The sequence below is a fragment of the Dermacentor albipictus genome, chromosome 2 (genome assembly GCF_038994185.2).
Source record: "Dermacentor albipictus isolate Rhodes 1998 colony chromosome 2, USDA_Dalb.pri_finalv2, whole genome shotgun sequence".
Classification (NCBI taxonomy): domain Eukaryota; kingdom Metazoa; phylum Arthropoda; class Arachnida; order Ixodida; family Ixodidae; genus Dermacentor; species Dermacentor albipictus.
Genome location: NC_091822.1, coordinates 201,774,540 through 201,798,558, shown reverse-complemented (window position 1 = coordinate 201,798,558; position 24,019 = coordinate 201,774,540).

The window sequence follows — 24,019 nt, the reverse complement described above, 5'->3', positions numbered from 1 at the left end:
AACTCACACGAAAAAGCGCAGACTACCAACTTCTTTATTGTGTTTCTTGTCAGATCAAACCACATATTTAAATGGACACAACGATGAATTGCGACTGCGTACAAGTGGAGGGTGAAATCAATAGATCATCTTGGACCACTGCCTCACGTTTCTTGCCCCCTCTGTATCGGTTAGCACTTTCTGCCTTCCGATATATATATATATATATGGGGACTATTGTTTCTCAAGATCGGCCTTTGCCTAGGTACTACAGAGGAGGACGTGCTTTGCTCTGTTTGTGCTTAGCCGAGCTGCGGATTCCGTAAGCGGACTCGTTCTCGCTTCGTGTTTCGTGGCACCGCGCAAGAGCATTACGCACATGATTTCGAGGCCCTCGGTTCGACTCACACGTTCGACTTTCTTTCTTTGAAATATCCCTGAACTATTACCATTTGGCCTTTGTTTGCTCTGTTTACGCCGAAGGCACCGAAATTCCGTCGCCGAAGACCCTGTTACTGGCGGTAATGACGCTGGCAAGAGAGAGAGAAAGAAATAAAATAAAATCAATCTTTATTTTCCAGTAAAAGAAACACAACTCGATGGTCATTTTGGCCTAAAAGCTACGATAGTAGCTTGACGGGGCCTAAAAGACCTTACATGGCAACATCAACTTGGCGCATGATCAAACACTGTAGTAGACACATACATATATGTGAGGCAAAAACATAATAGTCATGAATGCATTATAATTAACAATGTCATAGTGCACCGTAATAATGACAGCAAATGTATATATGCAGAAGAGAAAAACATGCGTTTCTACAAGACAATGGAAACGGAATATTATAACAAACAAAATATAATAACTGAACAAAACATTGTCTGAGTTGCTTCCTATTGTAACCTGCAATATCTGCGTATTTGTTGAGAATAAACGGTAAGTTGCCGGCTAGTGATTGGTGTTTGTAGCAGTACGTACGGAAATGTGGAGTGATCCATTTGTTAGATTTCCTTGTGTTTAGCTTAGGCTGACGTTGTCCTAAGCATGCTAGACGTTCAATGAAGTTCTTTTCTAATGTGTCAGAAAATTGCATCACATATAATAAACGGTATGTGTAGAGGTGATCTACTCTGGCAATATTAAACAATTTTTATGCATCTCTAGTCGTAGACAAAGGTTCCAGGTTCCCGATGTGATGAATATTTTTTTTCTGTAATATCAAAAGTCTGTTTATATTGGCTTTAGTTGTCGTACACCAGACCAATGCACAGTAGTTTCGGAGTTAATTGAAAAGCGCGTAATATATCTGTAGTTTGGCGGAGGCTGGCAGCATGCCGCGAAAACGGCATAGTATTCCTGTCGCAGAGGATATTTTTTTTTTACATAAATAGCTTACTTCTGACACACTGTGGCTGAGGAGTTCTATAGAGATTTATACAGTACGAGTGGCACCCACGACGATAATGGAAGGGAAAATAGTATAGAGGAATTCGAAGTCCCGAAGGCAACGCCGGAAGAAGTAAAGAAAGCCTTGGGAGATATGCAAAGGGGGAAGGCAGCTGGGGAGGATCAGGTAACAGCAGATTTGTTGAAGGATGGTGGACAGATTGTTCTAGAGAAACTGGCCACCCTGTATACGCAATGCCTCATGACTTCGAGCCTATCGGAATCTTGGGAGAGCGCTAACATAATAATGCATAAGAAAGGGGACGCCAAAGACTTGAAAAATTATAGACCGATCAGCTTACTGTCCGTTGCCTACAAACTATTTACTAAGGTAATCGCAAATAGAATCAGGAACACCTTAGACTTCTGTCAAGCAAAGGACCAGGCAGGATTCCGTAAAGGCTACTCAACAATAGATCATATTCACACTATCAATCAGGTAATAGAGAAATGTGCGGAATATAACCAACCCTTATATATAGCTTTCATTGATTACGAGAAAGCATTTGATTCTGTCGAAACCTCAGCAGTCATGGAGGCATTACGGAATCAGGGTGTAGACGAGCGGTATGTAAATATACTGAAAGATATCTATAGCGGCTCCATAGCCACCGTAGTCCTCCATAAAGCAAGCAACAAAATCCCAATAAAGAAAGGCGTCAGGCAGGGAGATACGATCTCTCCAATGCTATTCACAGCATGTTTACAGGAGGTATTCAGAGACCTGGATTGGAAAGAATTGGGGATAAAAGTTAATGGAGAGTACCTTAGTAACTTGCGATTCGCTGATGATATTGCCTTGCTTAGTAACTCAGGGGACCAATTGCAATGCATGCTCACTGACCTGGAGAGGCAAAGCAGAAGAGTGGGTCTAAAAATTATTCTGCAGAAAACGAAAGTAATGTTTAACAGTCTCGGAAGACAACAGCAATTTACAATAGGCAGCGAGGCACTGGAAGTCGTAAGGGAATACACCTACTTGGGGCAGGTAGTCACGGCGGATCCGGATCATGAGACGGAAATAATTAGGAGAATAAGAATGGGCTGGGGTGCGTTTGGCAGGCATTCTCAGATCATGAACAGCAGGTTGCCATTATCCTTCAAGAGAAAAGTATGTAACAGCTGTCTCTTACCAGTACTCACCTACGGGGCAGAAACCTGGAGGCTTACGAAAAGAGTTCTACTCAAATTGAGAACGACGCAACGAGCTATGGAAAGAAGAATGAATGGTGTAACGTTGAGGGATAAGAAAAGAGCAGATTGGGTCAGGGAACAAACGCGAGTTAATGACATCTTAGTAGAAATCAAGAAAAAGAAATGAGCATGGGCAGGAGGGAAGATAACCGATGGTCATTAAGGGTTACGGACTGGACCTCAAGGGAAGGGAAGCATAGCAGGGGGCGGCAGAAAGTTAGGTGGGCGGATGAGATTAGGAGGTTTGCAGGGACGGCGTGGCCACAATTACTACATGACCGGGGTTGTTGGAGAAATATGGGAGAGGCCTTTGCCCTGCAGTGGGCGTAACCAGGCTGATGATGATGATGATGATGATGATGATGACCACACACAGTACATGTGTCATGTTCGTTAAATTTCTTTTTATAGCTCCGCGTTCTAAGACATCCTGACCTAGTTTCAAAGAGTGGGGCACTGCCTCTTGTGTTATCATAAAACGCTTCCTTCCTTATCTGCTGTTTCCAGTATCGATATAGTTCCACGCTATGCTTCTTTTCCATTGAATTTATCCAATTTTTACCTTCCGCGCTTTTAACCCTTTACTGCACAATTTTTTTGTTTCCTCAAAATATTTTTCATGGAGTTGTAGAGAAGGATAACAGTAGCTGTACTGCCGTGGAAACTGATTTTACCGAATTTCTGCCCTGGAAACCACACGATCGCGTTGCTATCGAAGTGCTGTCGACCAGCTTTCCTTAGAATCTGGAGAGCTTCGGAGGAAATGCGCCCCCGCGCGTAGTTGCGAACTGCGGATTGTGAGTCGCTAAAAACTACCTCGCAGAGGGGGTCGGTAAGCGCAAGCGCAATCGCTACCTCTTCCGTTGTTTCGGGGTATTCCGTTGCGACACTACACGCGTGCGCAAGCCGGGAGCTAACGTCTATACGACTACCGCCGTGAACCGGTGTTCTCGTGTATATTCTGCGGCGTCTACAAAGCGCGTAGTCCTCTTTCCACCCAAGGAGCGCAGCAGTGTCTTGGCCCGGGCCTGGCGTCGGCCCCGATTAAATTCGGGGTGCATGTTTCGAGGGATAGGGGCGACAATCAGCGTGTCGCTGAGGTCGGGTGGAACGACCTGTTTCTGACAGTGTTGGACGCGGTAGTTGAAGCCGAGTTTCTGCAGGATGTATCGGCCCGTGACTGTCAGAGACATGCGTTCGAGTTGAGAGGTTCTTTGCGCATACACGATTTCCTCAGCTTGTTGTATACCCCCAGCTGTAGCAGACGAGCAGTGCTTGTCGACTCCGGTAGGCCAAGGACGATCTTGTAAGTCTTGCGTATAACGGTGTTGATTTTCTTCCTTTCGGTGACATTCCAGTTGTGGAAGGCAGCCACATAAGTGGTGTGACTGATTGCGCAAGAGTGTATGAGGCGCATGGACACTGTCCTCCTTCATGCCCGTGTGCTTGTTTGTAATGTGTTTGACCAGGCGGGTAGCCGCTGTAACCTTGTCTTCGATTTTGCGAATAGCTTCTATGCTTGACCCGTTGGCTGTTATATGCATGCCTAGGATGCGTATCTTCGGGACTCGGGGAATGCAGGAGCCGTATTGCGTATAGAAGGTTATGTTGTCACATTGGCGCGATTCGGCAGTAGGCTTGGGCCGGGGGCGCGGGCGGTAGACGAGCAGCTCCGATTTCAGTGGAGATAGTCGGAGACCTGTGTCTTGGAAGTAGGTTTCGACTGCAGAGACCGCTGCTTGTAATGTGCATTCTATCTGACCGTCACTGCCCTTGTTGACTCACAGGGTGATATCACCTGCATACAAGGCGTGATGGAGGCCATCGATCTCGTCAAGGTAGGCCGGGAGACCCAGCATCACGAGGTTGAAAAGGAGCGGGAATATGACCGACACCTGAGCAGTGCCGGTGCTTCCTAGTGCACGTTCGTCGGATGTCATGCTGCCGACCGTGAGGGTGACGGCGCGGCGAGACAGGAAGTCTCTGACGTAGTTGTAGCTTCGCTTACCCAAGTTGAGCGTGTTTATGCGGCTCAGGATTGCTACATGTTGAATCGAAACGGATTTACACTCGTAGTTGTCGTCACTCCCAGAAACGTCGCTGCGTTCACTATCAGGAGGAATTTCGCGACCATAAAAGCGTTTGGGAGTCATTTCACTTTTCCGAAGAAAATAAACCATGTACACATTGTTGCATTTGCGCAACATAGCAACGTTCCGTCGCCAGGAACAAAATATTCCGAGATAACGATGTTTTTTTTTTCTTCTAATCTACAGTGTGAGGAGGATGTGGAGCTTATAGCGTAAGAATTTTTTTCGGGCTTTGTCTTATGGAGAAATAAATTTACAAGCGGCAAAACTTATCCGTGTCACTGCTCGTGGGCGCGCGCAGCCTCCTCCACGTTTGTTTTGGTAGAAGATGCGAAGGATGAGCACATACGGCAACACAGAGGGGCGCGTTTTTTAGACGAACGTTGCTGAAATGCAACAATGTGTACAGGCAGCTTTAAACGGATTTTGCTTCTGTGTTTAACGCCGTTCATCGGAACATGCAGCGGTGCAGCGGTGGCGTAGAGGTAGAACACCCGCCTCGCGTGCAAGAGGTCCGTGGTTCGAATCCCGGTGCCGGCAATTTTCCGCCGGAATTTAAAAAAAAATCCGCGTGTTCATAAAATTGCACAAACAGGCCTGGAGTGTGGCCTGATCCCGGTGACCAGAACCGGTAACGCACTTCCCTCACCAGAGCAGGATTGGCCACCCTGGTGCAGTACTTGGCCACAACCTCCTATATGAACACAACAATCAAACCCCGGCCCCTCAGTCCCCAGCAGCTGTGAAGCAACTGACCACGGCGGCGGTCAGACCTGCAACGCAGCAGAGGGTGCTAAGAATCACTGGCTCCGGACAGGCCGCCAATGGAATATGAACCTGGCAACGTTTAACGCTAGAACGTTATTTAGTGAGGCGACTCTAGCAATGCTATTGGAGGAATGAGAGGGCAGTAAATGGGATATAATAGGGCTCAGTGAAGTTAGGAGGCCAAAAGAAGGTCAGTCAGACTTTTGACTGACCTTCTCTGACTTCAAAAAGTCTGACTGACCCAAAAGGGTCAGGCTTTTTGAAGCAGCAACCTAAGGAGTCCTATGAGGCGGGAATCACGTGACTCATTAGTCAGCGCGACAAATGTGTAAATGCTCATATAGACTACTTTTAAGTAAACTACCCCGTTTGTCATATATTCACATTGGCTCACTTTCATTTGACTCGCACTCTTATATTTTGCAGAACTCCTGCTTTCTGTATGTGCTCTCTGTTGCGACTATAATTTGGGTGCAATTACTCACAATACACGACCGGTGAAGGTGCTCCTGCGCAATACACTGTGACCAAGCACAAGGTCATTGAGATTTTTCACTGGTCGTTGCATATGTACAAAAATGTAAACAAGGGTCTTGAATGACAGAGAGCGAGATGCAAATGAGGGAAAGGCAGTGAGGTTAACAAAGCTGCAATAAAATATTTGTCCTCAATTTGTTCATATAATGGCCTTTGCATTTTTCATATCAGCCGCATGCACTGCTTTGCTGGTTTCAAACTGATATGGTTCTAAAGTTCGTGTGATAATTTCTTATTAAATAGACAGAAAACATGGAAGCATTGGTGTCATTTATTTTGGGCACAACTTTGAGACATACCAGTACATTCGTTTATGAAAAAAATACATGTTTTACTGGTCCTGACAGTTCGTAGCGTTCAAGAATTCGTCTGCAGCATCTTCAGCAACGGCAATACACTTATTATTAATGCGTTCGATTTGTCTACAATTTCTATAAGTAGGAGGGAGAGCTACAATGTAAGTCCCCCCCTTCCCCCTCCCCGAACGAAATGTCTGGCTACGCCGCTAGTCGAGACGTTGTAGGCATGGGCGAAAGCCTGCTCTTTTCCTGGGGTAAAGAGAGGCGACTGCCTATGGGGACAGCGTGCACGCGGGTCCGTGAAGGCTCTCCCCGCGGCTTTATACCCGCGGTCGAGAGCCGCGGGTCGAAAACCGTGGGTGCTTCGGGCAACTCCGTTTCGTTCTGGTGTCGCGATTGGACAACGCTTAGACCCGAGAATGGGCGACGCGCTCGAGCCCGCCTAGAAGGGTGTTTGTGAAAACGAAGCGATTAAGAACACGGAACTTTGAAAGCCCATTCTGTTATTTGTAATTTTAGTACTCATTTTTGTAGTTTTCCTTGCGATAAACGTTGTGTCGCGTGTTGAGCGTATGTCAAGAAGAGCGCAGTTTTGTGCTCTGGTCATTTCTGTTTGCGAGACAAACATTCTTTAGTTTGTTGATCATTTTTTACTGAGTTCTGATTGCTGAACGGTAGAGCGGAGAAAGCGTCAGTGTTTCCGTTTGTTTGCTATATTTACGTATATGTCGTCTAGGAAAAGCCTAAATGCTTAATTTCGATTGTGAATTGTTTTGTGTATCGTACGCGTTAGTTTTGTCATTGTAAAATTTTGATTCACCTTTGTTTTTAAATCGTTCGCGTGAGTTTAAATATTTGTTCCTAAATGGTTAGAACCGTATTGTGCTTTTAATATGTGGTACTCGTTTTGCCGAGTGCATTCAGACAGCATTGAGAGGAGGCTTATTTCGGCGGACGCTTACAGTTCTCCGATGTCACTCGGTACTTTTGTCCAAGCGCGCAGATAAAAGCGCTCTGCATTTGCGTCTTGGCTTTCGGGGGCAAAATTATGTCAACATCGGCAACCTTGGTCTTTATCGGCGTGCCTGCATCACAATCGAAGATCGCTTCGAAGCAATTCTGATTTGACTCATTATGCGAAATAGAGGTGAGGCGTGCAGACAGGACACAAGAGTAGAGAAGTGGACAACACGAACGCCGACTATCAACTGAATGAAGCACTGAGGCGAAAAAAGAAAGACGACACAAAACTCATCTGCGCATGCTCAGGAATGGTAACACCACGTGTCAATCGGGTACACGTGCCGGTCTACGTAAGAGATAACTGTTAAGGCACTTAATCTCTTCCTTATGTAAAGTAATCGAAGGCTGACTGACGCACGCACTTCCACCATTATAGATATGCCATGCCTCTACCATAAGACGCGTATCTTCATTCTTATGCATGTACAATATCGCGCATTCATCTAACTCTGGCGTGCAGTTACAATCTCGGCGATGTAGCGAAAGATTAGAAGGCGATCCACCGGTTAACGACCTTTTATGCTCCATTAGCCTCTGATTGATACAGCGTCCCGTTTGCCCTACGTAGAACTGGCCACAGCTAAGGGGAATTTTATAAACCACACCCATACGACAGTCAGTATCACTGCCAAGCGTTGACAATTAAGGAAAGATCCGTATCTCAAATTTTCTCTAGGATTTTCTCGTGTTTTTTCGAAAGCTTTATTTTCTTTTGTTTAGCGTAGCCAGGTTTCAGAAAGTTCTTTGTTCACTGATTTTGATCTGACGGTTTGAGGAGCATTCGGAGGATGCTTGCTTTGGCTGGAGTGGTTTGGCGTCGTTGATTCTCGGTCGTTCCAGTGGACCTACTCAGGGCCGAGCTGCAGGGAAGCCCACCGGCGGAAAAAGCAGCAAAGCCTATCCCCCCATTCAGTCATGGAGGTCGCTCAACTATCGCATCCGAGCTGCGTTGGGTGGCTCAACTTCTGGATGCACTGTCTGGCAGCGGGGGTGCTGTTGTGCCACACTGCGTGCCTATCATCGAGGCAACGGGCGCCCCACCCCCCTCGTTCTTCTGAAGTGGTTGCCCTTGTGACTGACAACCTTCAAGGTTTCACGAAAATGCCGACCCCTTTCCGTTGGCGGAACTGAGGGGTCGATGGCACGCCGCACCGATAATTCTACCACGACGAAAGAGGAGTGCGACGGGGGTGACGTGAGCACCCGCCCCGCCTCGTTTTTGCCGACGATGGGCTGCCAAAGGGATGCAAGGCAGAACCGGCCCATTATTAGGAGAGAGAGTCCCCACCAGCTGCCCCGCCGGTCTGGTGCGCTCTTACCGCTACTTGTACGCTATTTCTTGGAATATCTGTACATACTGTATAAAGCTTTTAGCCTCCTATTCGTCTGCTCTCGTCCTCGACCCCGAACCGCTATAAACGGTACAAAAAGCAAGTAAACTTGCCGTAAGGAAGTTAAGTTACCATTGAATAAAATGTTAGCAGAATTCTTGAATTTGAAGATGCCGTAATTGCTCTGCATAGAGACAGCGAGTCGGTCACAATAAGATCTAATGAGTCATTTTGGGAAAACTTTCGTAATCCTAATGCAATCGCTAATGATTCTGCCGGAAATATGAGCGTGAAGTAGGGAAAGCGAAAAGAGTAAGAGAAGATCTCAAATGCTACCTTCTCATTGCACAGAGAAGCCTCAGTAGCTAGCTGAATTAGGTTCTCTTGTAATGTATTAACTGAATGTCTGCTAGGCAATCTTTTAGTATGATGTGGAAATATGTCCTCGAACTCAATTTTGAGCTGTGGTAAGGCATCATTCGAATCGCCCACTTGACGTATGGACACTTTCAGTTGTAACTGAGGTTGGACAAATATTATCTGATGGCTGTGTAATCGCGACCCCGATACCCCAAAAAACGCAGAAGGCTCTGTGATAGCCTGAAGCGTTTTCTAGCTTGCTTGTTCCTTATGACGTGGCGCTTGTCCCCTTCGGGGGCGGGTCAAGAAGCCAGCTATTAAAGTTTAAATGAAGAGGCCGGGTAGAGAAAACTACAAAAAAAAAGTCAGGGCGGGCAGATTTTTCTTATTGATAAGGAAATAGCGTTCTCCTGTAGCTCGCGCTTGGCCGATCGTCCAGTTCTTTTTGCGGCTGTCGCGCGAGTCCGCTGCTACAGCTGCCACAACGTCGCAAAGAGCAGCTCCGCAACTGACGCGCTCCACAAATGCGTGTTCCAAAATCGTTGCTCTTCGCACCGCTGTTGAATATATTGACAAAGTACAACCTCGCAAATGAACAATATTCTGCTACCTTCAGACAGCCTTTTAAAGCGTGCGAAGTTACTTCCAATTTTTGTCCCGAAACAAAGAAATGCGCTGTTGCGTTGCTGATAGAGAACATGTCATAATATTTCAATGGCTGCCGGGACATTGTGGCAACGTTGGTGACGACCTCGCCGATGACGTTGCCCGATGTGGTCACGCTGGAGCGTCGAGCGAGCGCGCGCCCTTCGCGTCGGCGACCTTGTTCCAACCTCCGAGCGTCAACCAGCGACCACGACAACGGGTGAAAGGACCAGAAAAGACTATTCGCTTTCAAATAACGAAGTGCTACCTAAGAAAACAGCTATGGTATATGTATACGGAGTCGATCTGGTGCCCAGCAAGGCCAGATCATCCCCTTCACGTCAGACAGGTTAAATATGTGTTGGGCGAAGAGCAGGGAAAAAATAAATACGCGAGCGTGTTTCACGCCGTCATTTCGGAAACAAATGTTTTTCTTTCTCTCATTCCCCAGCGACGAACGTTGCATAAAGGCCTCAGCATGCAGGCCTGCGAGATGTCTGGTTAAACGCGCCATGGCTTCTGATTTTAGGCAAAAACTAAATTTGCGCTCGCAGTTTCGGGTGGGCAATGCAAGTCCGTGCATTTTGGCATTTGTACAAGGTCCCTAAATGAACGAGTTCGTTTATCTAAAAATCTTACCTTTTATATCGCGCTAGCGCTATTTGCACACAGCCTCAGTTCAGCACGAGTTCACTACCAAAGTGACAGCATCGGCAATCACTATGTATACGGCGGACTGCTGTTTGGATTCCTACATTTTCGTGGTACTTCAACGCTTTATGGTGTTTTTTTCTCCCGGTATCACTGGCTTGTGCGACAGCGTTGATTATCAACGTTTTTCAATCAATGCGACGCCCCCAACAAAACATCCACACACGAGGAAATGGTGCAAAGTATTTCGCCAGTGGCTTGGTCTGCGCTCCCTGAGCGAAGCCACAATCCGGGTCCGACAACGACAGCGTATATTGACGGCTCTACCCCGACCAAAGCACAATACATCGGGACTCTTCAGCATGCTAGGACATGAGCGCCTGCGTGCGCGGGTTTGATTGCCTCGTTCCCGGGTTCAAAGATATCGGGGCGCGATAAAGAAGGAGGAGGCGCGGCACAGAATACCACGAGAGCGCTCCGCTGCCAAGAGCGGAATTCCCTGCGACGCGCCTTTGTTATGGCTCCCCCGAGGCCCGTTGTGAGGCGCTCTTCATCATTGTGGTGGCTCAGCTCACGACCACCCTAACGGCGAGTTTAAAGCGCCCGCCGAGAAACGCGAGAGTAAAACGTGCGCTTCTGTTTTCATTTGCCAGTGCAGCCATTTGTGGATTTCTGCTAGCTCTGCAAGCAGTGACAGTGTTCTTTGCCTGTTTGGATGGATGGATGAATGGATGGATGGTTGGATGGATGGATGTTATGAGCGTCCCCTTTGGAACGGGGCGGTGGGTTGCGCGACCAACCTCTTGCTATTATACTATCTAATGTCCTACCTAGGTTATAAAAAAAACGCGATGAATTCCGATAAGCAAATTTTCTGAACCCATACTGAGAAGTTTGTTTTTAACGCGATAGCGTTAAGGAGCTCGTGTCGCAGAAAAGCCGGCGTCAGCGTCGTTGACCGTGAGCCATAAATCACGGCAGGCACTTCATAAATGAAAAGCAACTTCCAAGATGTGCTGGGTGGGAATCGAACCAGGGTCTCCGGAGTGTGAGAGAGAGACGCTACCACTCAGCCACGAGTTCGATGCTTCTAAGCGGTACAAACGCGCCTCTAGTGAATGCGGTGTTGCCTTCGAAACGAGCCGTGGAAAGTTATACTGCGGTGTATATCGGTAATTATGAACATGTAATTTACAGAAGTCGCAATTACACGAGTAGCGAAGTGCGTTTCCGCTGCATTTCTTCTGCGCTTTCCGCACACGCAGAGCCATCTTGCGGCAAACACAGAAGACCCCCTCCTCTCCATGTACGGCGCTGCCCCGACAGATGGCGCGCCACGCGCGCATTGGAGCTGCGAGGACCGGTGCGAGGCGGTTCGCGGCCCCGACTCCCTCTCCCCTGACAACGCTTCGCCTTGCTCCCTCTGCAGAATCAAGCGTCCTTCCTTTCTTTAGATCGCCATCTGTCTATCTCTCTGCCCGTGCCGATCACGACGTTTGGCTGGCGTGCATCATTTCCCCCTCCGAGATACCGAGTTCTTCGGTTCGTTCCGCTTGCTCAGGCGCACGTTTCGTTGCTGCGCCGAACGCCGCGTTGCTCGACCATATCGCTCGGCGCTCACCGCGCCCGATGCGGGGTGCCTCATAAGTGATGGCTGCCCTGTAGCCCACTTCTTACACCCCTTGGCGGGTCGACGGGAACGCTGTAGCGTTCCACTCTTGAAGGCGAAGCTTAAGCGTCCTCCAATTTTTTGTACGTCTCCATTTTTTCTCGTTTCCCTACTTTTCTTCCAGCAATCTTCCAATCGCCTCTTACTAATCTCTGTTGCGGACATGTTTACTGCCCCCTGCTCTCGCTGAACGTAATGGGCTTCAATGAGTCCAGTGGTGTCTAAATCGACCGCTGGGCAGATACCTTCACATTCTAATAAAACGTGCTCCATCGTTCCCCTAGCATTGCCGCAGCAAGCACATGTTTCTTCTTCGTGCTTATATCTTGCTTTATAGGTGCGTGTTCTAAGCCATCCTGATCTCGCTTCGAATAGTAATGAGCTTTCCTTTGAGTTATAAAGGGTGTCTTTCCTGATTTCGTTTTTTCTTCTTAAGTAGTTACTCATGGCAGGTTTCTTTTCCTATGCCGCCACCCACGAGATTATTTCAGCCTCTCCGACTTTCCGCTTGACGTTCTTTGTTGCTGTGTTGCTCATCCTACAGGCGGCATACTTGCTGGCACGCCTCCTAGTTCTTTTCCTCCACTCTGGATCAATGTTTTTCTTGTGCAAATATCTCAGCACTCTCACAGCCCATTAAGTTTCTTCCATATTCCTCAGTCGTTCTTCATTATCCATTTTACTGTGAGCTTCCATCACTTCAAAACTTGTCCAGCTCATATAACCCTGCACAGCTTCATTTGTAGCCTTACCGTGAGCGCTCAATATGCGAGGGGTCCCCACAGAGAAACGAATATAACAAGAGCGGACACTCGGCGAAAATTGGAAACAGGAAGCACGTCACGCTACAGTATTAACGCCGACCGTTTGTGGGGCCGCGAGCATCGAAAAACAAGAATGTGAAATGAGATTAACAGAAATTGTTTTATTTTTTTTTTATTCTTTCCCGGCAAAAGTAAAAAATATCTGCGTATAAATAAAACTTTGCGGCTTACTTACGTTGCCTAGCGACAGGCGAACCGGCGAATGACGAGCCAGATGCTTGCGTCATTCGAAAGACACACAGCCGAGAGACCGGCCCCGCATCTGAGCGTTGGCCTGTTTGGTCACCCGGCTGCCGTTTTTTCTGTTGGGATTTAGCCTGGTTTGGTGGGCTCCCGACGAATTCTTGCGTTCCGTCTGAACTTCGACATGGCACCACTGCCCTATTGAACTACGGCAAGGTGAGAAACTTTGTTCGACAGTCTGCGAGGCATTTCAAGCATTTAGGGTTATTGCAGAGCACCTAGGCTAGACTTGTGACGCAGTTTACGAAAAACAGCGTGGCCATCGCGGCGCAGTTAATTTGTATTAATGAATCGTACTGGGAGAGGCTTGCGACGCTTTCTTTGAGCCCCAATATTATTTTAACTCATTTCGGTAGGTTTTGGGCAAGATAGTCGCACAGGGTACTGTGACGCAGTTTCGCGTGTACGGAATTTTACTGCGGCAAGTTTTGGCACTTTCTCTGACCGCCAACATTTCTATACATTACTGTAACTAATTTCATTTCTTTCTGAGTACCGTTCGAGCGCAGTGGACGCGCCTGGCGCCGTGACGCGGGTAGCGAAAAGCAGCTCGGCCACGGTGCGCATGCAGTTTGGCGCTTTAATGCATTGACAAGTTCATGGCGTTTTCTGATGCCCAACATTGTTGAAGAAGAAGAACAAAACTTTATTCGTAGAAAGAACTTCGTTGCCCCTAAAACGGGGTAACGCCGTGTGGTCGGGCCCCTATTCCAAGGCACCGCTGGCCCTCGCCATCCTTTCTGCCCTGCGGACGAGCCTGAGCTGATCCCCAAGGGCGGAGCTGGACAGCAATGCCTCTCACCTCGCTCTCGTGTTATTATCTTCTTGTTCTTCTGTGTGATCTGTGCACTCCCATGTGATGTGGTAGAGCGTTGGTGTGCTCCCACACCACGGGCATATGTCCTTGTATGCTGTTGGGTAGTATATGTGCAATTTATGTAGGTTTATGTATGTGTCTGTGTGGAGCCTGCGTAACGTCGCTGAGTCCATGGCTGAAAGGTTCCTATGCGGGGCTGGGTAGAGCCTTCTGATTTCCCTGTAGTGTTGCAAGATCGCTTTATTACTTGGATCGATGGGTGTCGGGTCCTCCACCATGTTGCCATGGGCAGCTCGGCAATTAGCAAAACCTCGAGCCACCTCATCTGCATGGAGGTTCCCAGTAACGCCCTCGTGTCCCGGGGCCCATGTTATCGTTTGGGTATACCTGACGTCGAGGTCTCTGTTGATTTCGGTAAGTATCCGGCGTTCCCTCGCGCTGACCTGTCCCCTCTGATAGTTTCTACATGCGGCCTGAGAATCTGTGACTATTGTTAGTGGAGCGTTGCGCTCTATGCCTTCTCGTATAGCTAAGGCGATGGCTATCACTTCTGCTTCTAAAATGGTTGCTCGGGAAACCGAAGCACAGGCCGTGATTTTCCCTTTACGGTTTACGACAACTGCCACCATGTTCTTTGCGTTGGCACGATATGGTGAAGCATCCGTGAATCGTGCAGTGTCCAAGTATTTTGTTGTTTTGTCTATGTATTCTGCCCGAGCTTTTCTCCTTCCTGCGTGTAATGTCGGATCCATGTTTTGTGGTATTGGTGATACCCCATACAAAGCTCTAATCTGGCAGGGTAGACCTTTGGCGTTTTGGTGTATTTGTATGCATTCTCCAAGGCCCACTCTTAGAAGAAGAGCTGTGCCGACTGTCGTTTGCGCCAATCGACTCCTCTGCGCTATGAGTTGGGCCTCAGCCAGCTCATGAAATGTATTGTGGAGGCCGAGGGCTAGAAGCTTCTCATTCGATGTGTTGCGTGGCAACCGCAGGGCTGTCTTATATGCCATCCTTATTATTGTATCAGCCTTTTCTTCTTCCTCCCTGTTCATGGTATGGTAAGGAAGGGAGTACATTAGTCTGCTGATGACCAGGCTTTTCACCACTCTGAGGGTGTCTTGTTCCCCCATTCCTGTCCGACTATGAGCCACACGGGCTATCATCCGGTTAATTTGTTGCGTTGTTTTTCTGATCGTGTTTAAAGTGTGTAAACATCTGGCATTAGATTGCAGCCACATCCCCAACACTCTTACTATTGACCTCTCAGGAATAATTTTCCCGTCCAGCCAGATCTCGAGTTTGAGTCTCGGGTCAGTTTGTTTTTTTGTTTTCGTGAGGCGAATGAGTTCTGACTTCTCCGCAGAGCACTGGAGTCCTCTTTGTTGCGTATAGTTGTCTATTATATTGGCTGCCCGTTGGAGCTTTTCCTCCTTCTCTCCCAAGTTGCCCTTGGTTATCCATATCGTTATATCATCGGCGTATAGGGAATGGTGGACGTCGGGGATTTCTTGGAGTTCTTTAGCTAGTCCAATCATGGCTATGTTGAAGAGTGTAGGCGAAATCACCGCACCATGTGGCGTTCCTTTGTTGGGAGGATGGATGACTTCAGATTCATCGTTTCCTACTTTTATAACTTCTGTCAAGCAAAGGACCAGGCAGGATTCCGTAAAGGCTACTCAACAATAGATCATATTCACACTATCAATCAGGTGATAGAGAAATGTGCGGAATACAACCAACCGTTATATATAGCTTTCATTGATTACGAGAAAGCATTTGATTCTGTCGAAACCTCAGCAGTCATGGAGGCATTACGGAATCAGGGTGTAGACGAGTCATATGTAAAAATACTGAAAAATATCTATAGCGGCTCCACAGCCACCGTAGTCCTCCATAAAGAAAGCAACAAAATCCCAATAAAGAAAGGCGTCAGGCAGGGAGATACGATCTCTCCAATGCTATTCACAGCGTGTTTACAGGAGGTATTCAGAGACCTGGATTGGGAAGAAATGGGGATAAAAGTTAATGGAGAATACCTTAGTAACTTGAGATTCGCTGATGATATTGCCTTGCTTAGTAACTCAGGGGACCAACTACAATGCATGCTCACTGACCTGGAGAGGCAAAGCAGAAGAGTGGGTCTAAAAATTAATCTGCAGAAAACTAAAGTAATGTTTAACAGTCTCGGAAGAGAACAGCAGTTTACAATAGGCAGCGAGGCACTGGAAGTCGTAAGGGAATACACCTACTTGGGGCAGGTAGTCACGGCGGATCCGGATCATGAGACGGAAATAATTAGGAGAATAAGAATGGGCTGGGGTGCGTTTGGCAGGCATTCTCAGATCATGAACAGCAGGTTGCCATTATTTCTCAAAAGAAAAGTGTATAATAGCTGTGTCTTACCAGTACTCAACTACGGGGCAGAAACCTGGAGGCTTACGAAAAGGGTTCTACTCAAATTGAGGACGACGCAACGAGCTATGGAAAGAAGAATGATAGGTGTAACGTTAAGGGATAAGAAAAGAGCAGATTGGGTGAGGGAACAAACGCGAGTTAATGACATCTTAGTTGAAATCAAGAAAAAGAAATGGGCATGGGCAGGACATGTAATGAGGAGGGAAGATAACCGATGGTCATTAAGGGTTACGGACTGGATCCCAAGGGAAGGGAAGCGTAGCAGGGGACGTCAGAAAGTTAGGTGGGCGGATGAGATTAAGAAATTTGCAGGGACGGCATGGCCACAATTAGTACATGACCGGGGTTGTTGGAGAAATATGGGAGAGGCCTTTGTCCTGCAGTGGGCGTAACCAGGCTGATGATGATGATGATGATGATGATGATGATGATGACTTTTATAACTGCTGTTCTCTCGTTGAGGAAGCTTCGGATGTACTGGTACGTCCTTTGACCGCAGCTGGTCTCTGCAATTCCATCCAATATCCCTTGGTGACTTACGTTGTCGAAGGCCCCTTTCATGTCGACAGCCATGACAATGTGTTCTCCGGCCTTGGGGACGTTCGTTAAGACTTCCTCCTTTAAGAGCAGGAGTATGTCCTGTGTTGACAGATGTGGTCTCAAGCCAAACATGGTATCAGGCATTAAGTTGTTTTCTTCAAGATGACGTTGGAGTCTAGTGTTTACTAATCTTTCGAACACCTTTCCTAGACATGATGTAAGAGAGATGGGCCTAAGGTTGTCTAAAGTAAATTTCTTCCCTGGTTTTGGAATCATGATTATCACAGCGTGTTTACATTGCTGTGGTATCGTTCCTTTGACCCAATGATCATTTATAAAGTTCGTAAGGGTTGTTGTGGCTTCATCATTCATGTTTCTAATCATGGCATTTGATATTTGGTCCGCCCCTACCGCTGTGTTCCGTTTTGTACTGGCGATTGCTGCTTTAACTCCTGCTACCGTGAAGAGTTCATCCATTTCTGGGTTTGGGTGTCCGATGTAATCCGCTTGGTATGGGGGTATCGGGGCTTTGTTACCGAAGCATTTTCTATGGACTGCCTGTAGGAGTTCTTCTTTTGTGCCTGGGTACGAGTGTAGCAATCTCTCCAAGTTGTTTTGTCCTTCGCGTCTGGTTTTGAGCGGGTCAATCATTCCTCTGAGGATGTTCCACGTTTTTGCCGTCCCTAGGGTTCCATTAAGTGATCCGCAGAAGCGTTCCCAGTTGGCTGTTGTAAGTTGATTAGCATATTCCTCGGCCTTCTGGGTTATTTCTTTGATTTTCATTTTGAGTTTGCGGTTGCATTTCTGTCGCTTCCATCTTTTGGTCAGGCTTCGTCTTGCATCCCACAGATGCAATAGGTGAGGGTCCACTTCAGGTGTTTTGTCTGTCCTGGTGACGGTTTTGGTATGTTTCTGCTCTATATTTCGTATGCATTCGCACCAATTATCTAAATCATTTATGTCCGTGGTATGTTCTTTAAGCGATTCTCTGTACGCCCGCCAGTCTGTTATTTTAGCTGTACCTATTTGTTTGCGGATTTGATCTGTGCAGATTGTGGTACTTATAATGCAATGGTCACTGCCTAGATTTTCGAGGGTGTTGCAACACTCCGCATTTGGACAATTTTTGGTTATTGTTAAGTCCGGCCTTGTGTCTGCGGAGATACTATTCCCTGTTCTTGTTGGCATTGCAGGGTCTGTTAGAAGTGTCATGCCGAGCGATTCTATTTGTCCCATGATATTTTTGCCTTTATTGTTCTGGGTTGGATACCCTCAGCTTGAGTGCCTGGCATTAAAATCCCCAACTATCACTAGAGGCCTCCCCTTCGCCATTTTTGCTGCCTCTTGAAATAGTTTGTCGAACGCTGCTCTTTTCTGACTCGGCGGGCTGTAGACATTAATTATGGAGGCACTCTTTCCTCTCGTGCCTTTATATGGGATTTCTGTTATTATATGCGGAATGTCCGTTCCTTTTATGGATTTGTGACATATTGCCGTTACTTTCTTGAAATGTCCGGTACTTTTTTGTTACTTATGACGCACGCTCGCCGCGCCTGTCATGACGCAGCGAAAAGCAGCTCGGCCGTCGTGACAAAGTTAGTTTGGCGCGTACTCAATCTTAGACAAGTTTGTGGCAATTGTTATGTCCAAGCAATAATTTAAGCCTTCTTTCGGTACTCACGCTTGTCGAAAACGCGACGAGCAATTTTCAAGAGGGATAAACACGGGAGTGTGTTGCTTGCACCGGCAGACCGCGCAAGAGATAACGCCAAGGAGCTCAAACGCCAGCAACTAGTAACTCGACAATTCTGTCTTCTGAACGGCACCAACGCATTGGTCTTGAATGCGAGTAGAAGGAATTCTGCGAGCTTCCAGCATGGCCTGGTTGAGAGCGTGTGTTCCGGCCACCTCTGTGTATTCGTAGCGTACTATCGCGTCGGTTGTAGCCAAGTTCGAGAAACGCGCCGTAGCCCGTGCATTCGTGCTATAAAGGTGCAGGAAATAAGGCCCGGGAAGAGGGGAATGCTTGGAATTAGAATGTGTTTGTGGTATTCACAGTATTGTTTTCTCTATGGTATTGTTTCGGATGAGTCGGGTATTTTCTACGCCGTGTGTGTAAATGCAAAGTGCTTTTGTTTGTAATTCAGCCCATTCAGCACTTCTACACGCATAATTCTTACATGTTAATACTAAAATAACACTTGCTTGTAATTTAATTTATTCAGCTGACGTCATCTGGTGGAGCTTCCCACGGAAACTACTGCTGCTTATCTGGTGCCACAACGTCGCATGAATGCACAAAAAGCTCGCAACGAGCATTTATATAGAATAAAAGAAACATTTCCTCATTTCACAATGTGTCTTGCGTCTTTATGGATTTTCACGTGGTACATATTCGCTGGATGCTTGTGAACATCGTGCGCAACCAATTTTACTTATTAGTAAAACGATTTTGCGCGCAGACCGCGCCAGGTTGATCTGTAGAAGCAAAAATAAAAAAAAGAGCCAACGGAGCCGGCATGACGCGTACCAGCTAGTATTCAAAATGCGCGCGCATGAAACCGAAACCGGAAGTCTGGTTGAGGTATTAACGCCGACGGCTTGGCGCGCTGTAGTCAATTGGGCCGCTGGGCTCTATGAGAGTGTCCACTCCTGTATTCCTTTCTCTACGTGGTTCCACTGACCTTTGGTTGCCATCTCGTCCCGATTGTACCAGCAAGTTTCAAAAAGACGCCTCACGCTTTCTGGTGGTGGTGGTGCAACCTATAGCATGGTTCGTTGAGCTCTTTGCTGTTGATGCGGCGTTTTCTCGCGAAGGATCATGCAGGATTATCGTCAAACACCGTCAGAGCTCAGCCTTGCGCGCTTTCACCAATCCTTGCAGTCGATGCAGCGTTTCCTCGGGCAGAGCCATGCCAGCGTGTCGCACACCACACTGCAAGCTCAGCAACGGCACGATTCCGCCCCGATTTGTTCGGGCAGCATATTGACACGTGTACTTGTCCTTATCGGGCGACACATTTCACGGCCGAACAAATGTTATCGCACAGCGCAGGACGCGCAGGCATGTATTGGAAGTTTCTGGAACGTTATCGACGGTTCCATCCACTGTCGGTGACCGAACCTTGTGTAATCTGATTGCATGTGTGCGCGACGTGAATAATGTAGAACTTTGTGGGAGGCACGTGGGTCCCAGCGATTACTCTGGAACGTTCGACGACTGACGTATAAAAGCCGACGCGCTTGACCCGCTGATCAGATTTTCCACGATCGCCGAGTGTGTTCGCCGCTATCGTTCTTTGAGTGTAGCCTGCTTTTGAGGGCAGAAGTTCGCCTAATAAAACGCTAGTTTCGTTAAAGTTGTGCTGCCTTCATCACCGTCACTACCACGTGACATCTGGTGGAAGTGCTTTACGTTCATGTACCGGACGCCGCCAACAAGCCGTAATCCAAGCCCGGACTGCAAAGACTACAGCAACGTCGTCCCGGAACATCGAGCAAGCCGCCGGCTACAGCAGCTGCCCCCGGAACACGGTCTTCTACCAGATACGATCAAGAAGACAGTCCAAGAAGATCGTCCAGAGACGACCAAGAAGACATCCCTAGTGACAGCCGCAGTGGCCCCAATAATTCGGCAGCATGCCAGGGAACCACAGGCGTTCCGCGGTTTCACATTTGAGGACCCGGAAAGCTGGCTGGAGACGTATGAGAGGGTCGCTACGTTTAACAGCTGGGACAGTGACGACAAGCTGCGACATGTCTATTTGGCATTGGAGGACGCCACCAGGACGTGGTTCGAGAATCGAGAAGCCACCTTGACGACCTGGGACCATTTCCGAAGCGGCTTCCTGCAAACATTTACAAGCGTCGTGCGGAAAGAGCGAGCCCAAGCTCTACTGGAGACCAGAGCGCAGCTGCCGAATGAGACGATCGCGATCTTCACGGAGGAGATGAGCTGTTGGTTCCGCCACGCCGACCCGGAAATGTCCGAGGAGAAGAAAGTCCGCCTACTCATGCTTGGTGTGAAGGAAGAAGTTTTCGACGCAATGATACGAAACCCACCGAAGACCGTAGAAGAGTTCCTTCGCGAGGCCACCAGCATCGAGAAGACACTCGAAATGCGAAACCGGCAATTCGACCGCCGCACGAACTCTACCAACTACACAGGAATTCAATCACTGGCCCCCAACGATCTGCGCGAGACCATCAGGGCCATTGTGCGTGAAGAACTGCGCAAGGTCCTGCCTTCGTCGCAGCCTCAAGTGGCCTCGATCACCGAAATCGTGAAAGAAGAGGTGCAGCGATCGCTTGGAGTTCTCGAGGTGCAACGACAATCATCGCAGCCCCAGCCAGAAGCGATGACCTACGCCGCCGTCGCCCGCCGTCAAGGCCCCCTCCATGACCACGCCTGGGCCCTGTAACGCCGATATCCCGTCGACCACCGCCGCCGCCGCCAGCACGCCTACCCGTCGCCCAGCGCAGCTACCCGAGGAAGACAGACGTTTGGCGCGCTTCTGACCACCGCCCGCTCTGCTACCAGTGCGGAGAAGCGGGTCACGTCTACCGACGATGCCCATACCGGGAGATGGGACAGCGAGGGTTCGCCGTCAACGCTCCGCGCACGCAGCAAGGTGAACGCCCTCGCGATATCGCCGACTACCTCGCCACCACTCAGTGGAGCCCTCGACGACCGTCCAGTTCGCCGTCACCCGGCCGCTACTTGTCGCCGCAGCGCCGACCATAAACTGTCCCAGCCTGGGGCCGGAGCCCATATCCGGAAAACTGAAAGCAGTAACCGATGAAGGTGCGGTTGCTGTTCGTCGAACTGCCGAAGATCCTCCACCGCCGACGAAGACACCGAAGAAACTACCTCGACGACATAACGACACGCCGCCGTCCCGACGAAGTGTGGAAGCAAAGAATACGACGATGAAAGACGACCTGACGACGTCACATACCAGCCACAAGTCAACGCGACGCAGCCGTGATCCGACGCCAAGACCGAACTATAATGCAAGACAAAGAACCACCGACCTCGTGGTGCTTCTCGACGGCCACGCATTCACCGCCTTAGTCGACACAGGGGCCTATTACTCCGTTATGAGTATGCACATCGCCGCCCAGTTGAAGAAAGTTAAAGCTACATGGGAAGGCCCTCAAATTCGAACCGCTGGAGGACACCTCATAACGCCGACTGGAATGCGCACGGCAAGAATTACTATTCACAACCGGACTTACCCTGCCACCTTCGTTATCCTCCAACAGTGTTCACGAGACGTCATTCTCGGCATGGACTTCCTGAACGAACATGGCGCAATCATCGTCCTGAAGTTGAAGTCAATAACGCTGTCGGAAGATCTCATACCGCTGGACAGCCTTCCTAGTCACCGCGCCTTGAGTGTGCTCGAAGATCAAGTGAGCATCCCGCCTCGCTCCAGCATTGTTATTTCGGTCGGCACCGAACCACCCGCTGACGTAGAAGGCGTCATCGAAGGCGACCAACGTCTACTGCTCGACCGTCAAATTCGCGTCGTAAGAGGGATCGCTCGACTGCACGGAGGAAACACAAAAGTGTTGCTGACAAACTTCAGCCAGGAGTTCAAGCACTTCAACAAGAGCACGACGATCGCATACATCCAGAAAATTCTGGAGACCAGCAATGCGTTTGTCCTCTAGGATTCTCACGACCATCACGCGTTGTGTTGGCTAGCGAATAAAAAAGGATCCTTCAGGACGACTGGCGCGGTGGAGCCTCAGACTACAAGAATATGACATCACTGTAACCTACAAGTCCGGACGAAAACACTGATGCCGATTGCCTATCACGTGCCCCCATTGACCCGCCACCGCAAGATAACGAGAATGACGACGCCTTCCTTGGAATAATAAGCGCGGAAGACTTCGCTGAACAGCAACAGGCAGACCCGGAGCTAAAAGGCCTCGTCGAGTATTTGGAAGGGTACACCGACGTTGTCCCTATTTAAGCGCGGAAAATCTTCGTTCACGCTTCCAAACAGAGTCCGCGCCAACTACCTTCTTGTTGTTCCGTCGGTGCTGCGTCCAGAAGTACTGCGCGCCCTACATGACGATCCGACCGTCGGGCACCTCGGTTTCTCTCGGACGCTATCGAGGACGCAGGAAAGGTATTACTGGCCGCGCCTAACCGCCGACGTCGCCCATTACGTCAAGAGATGCCGAGATTGTCAGCGACGCAGGACACCAACCACAAGGCCAGCGGGATTACTACAGCCGATCAAGCCTCCTTGCCGACCTTTTCAGCAGATCGGGATGGACTTGTTGAGACCGTTCCCGACGTCAACGCACGGAAATAAGTGGATCGTCGTGGCGACGGACTATCTCACCCGCTTCGCTGAAACTAAAGCTCTGCCGAAAGGTAGCGCAGCCGAAGTGGCAAAATTTTTCGTCAAAAGCATCATGCTGCGACATGGCGCCCCAGAAGTCCTCATCACCGACAAAGGAACGGCCTTTACAGCGCAGCTCACCCAAGCCATTCTGCAGCGCCTGAATAAAACCTTCGCCGACATGCTAGCAATGTACGTCGACGTCCAACACAAGACCTGGGATGCCGTCCCGCCGTACATAACCTTCGCTTACAACACGGCGGTGCAAGAAACAATACATATTAAACCGTTTAAGCTGGTTTACATCAGGAACCCTATGAAGACGCTTGACGCCATGCTGCCGCACGCCACTGACGAGGAGAATCTTGACGTCGCTACCTATCTCCAGCGCGCCGAAGAAGCCGGACAGCTCGCCCGCCTACGGTTTAAAAACCAGCACCGTACCGACAGCCGACACAACCTCCGATGACGCTTAGTCGAGTACCAGCCCGGCGACCGTGTTTGGGTATGGACCCTGATAGGGACGAGGACTGAGTGATAAACTATTGCGACGCTATTTCGGACCCTACAATGTCATCCGACGTATTGGTGCACTGGATTATGAGGTCGTGCCAGACGGCATTTCTCATTGACAGCGGCGCCCGGCACGAACTGAAGCGGCCCACGTGGTGCGTCTTAAACCCTATTACACACGATGACGAACTTTCCTTATTTTGTTGTTTTCTTTGCTACGAGTGCTTTTCTTTATTACTTTCGTTTCTTTGCAGCATCGGGTCGATGCTTTTTAAGAGGCACGTGTACTTGTCTTTATCGGGCGACACGTTT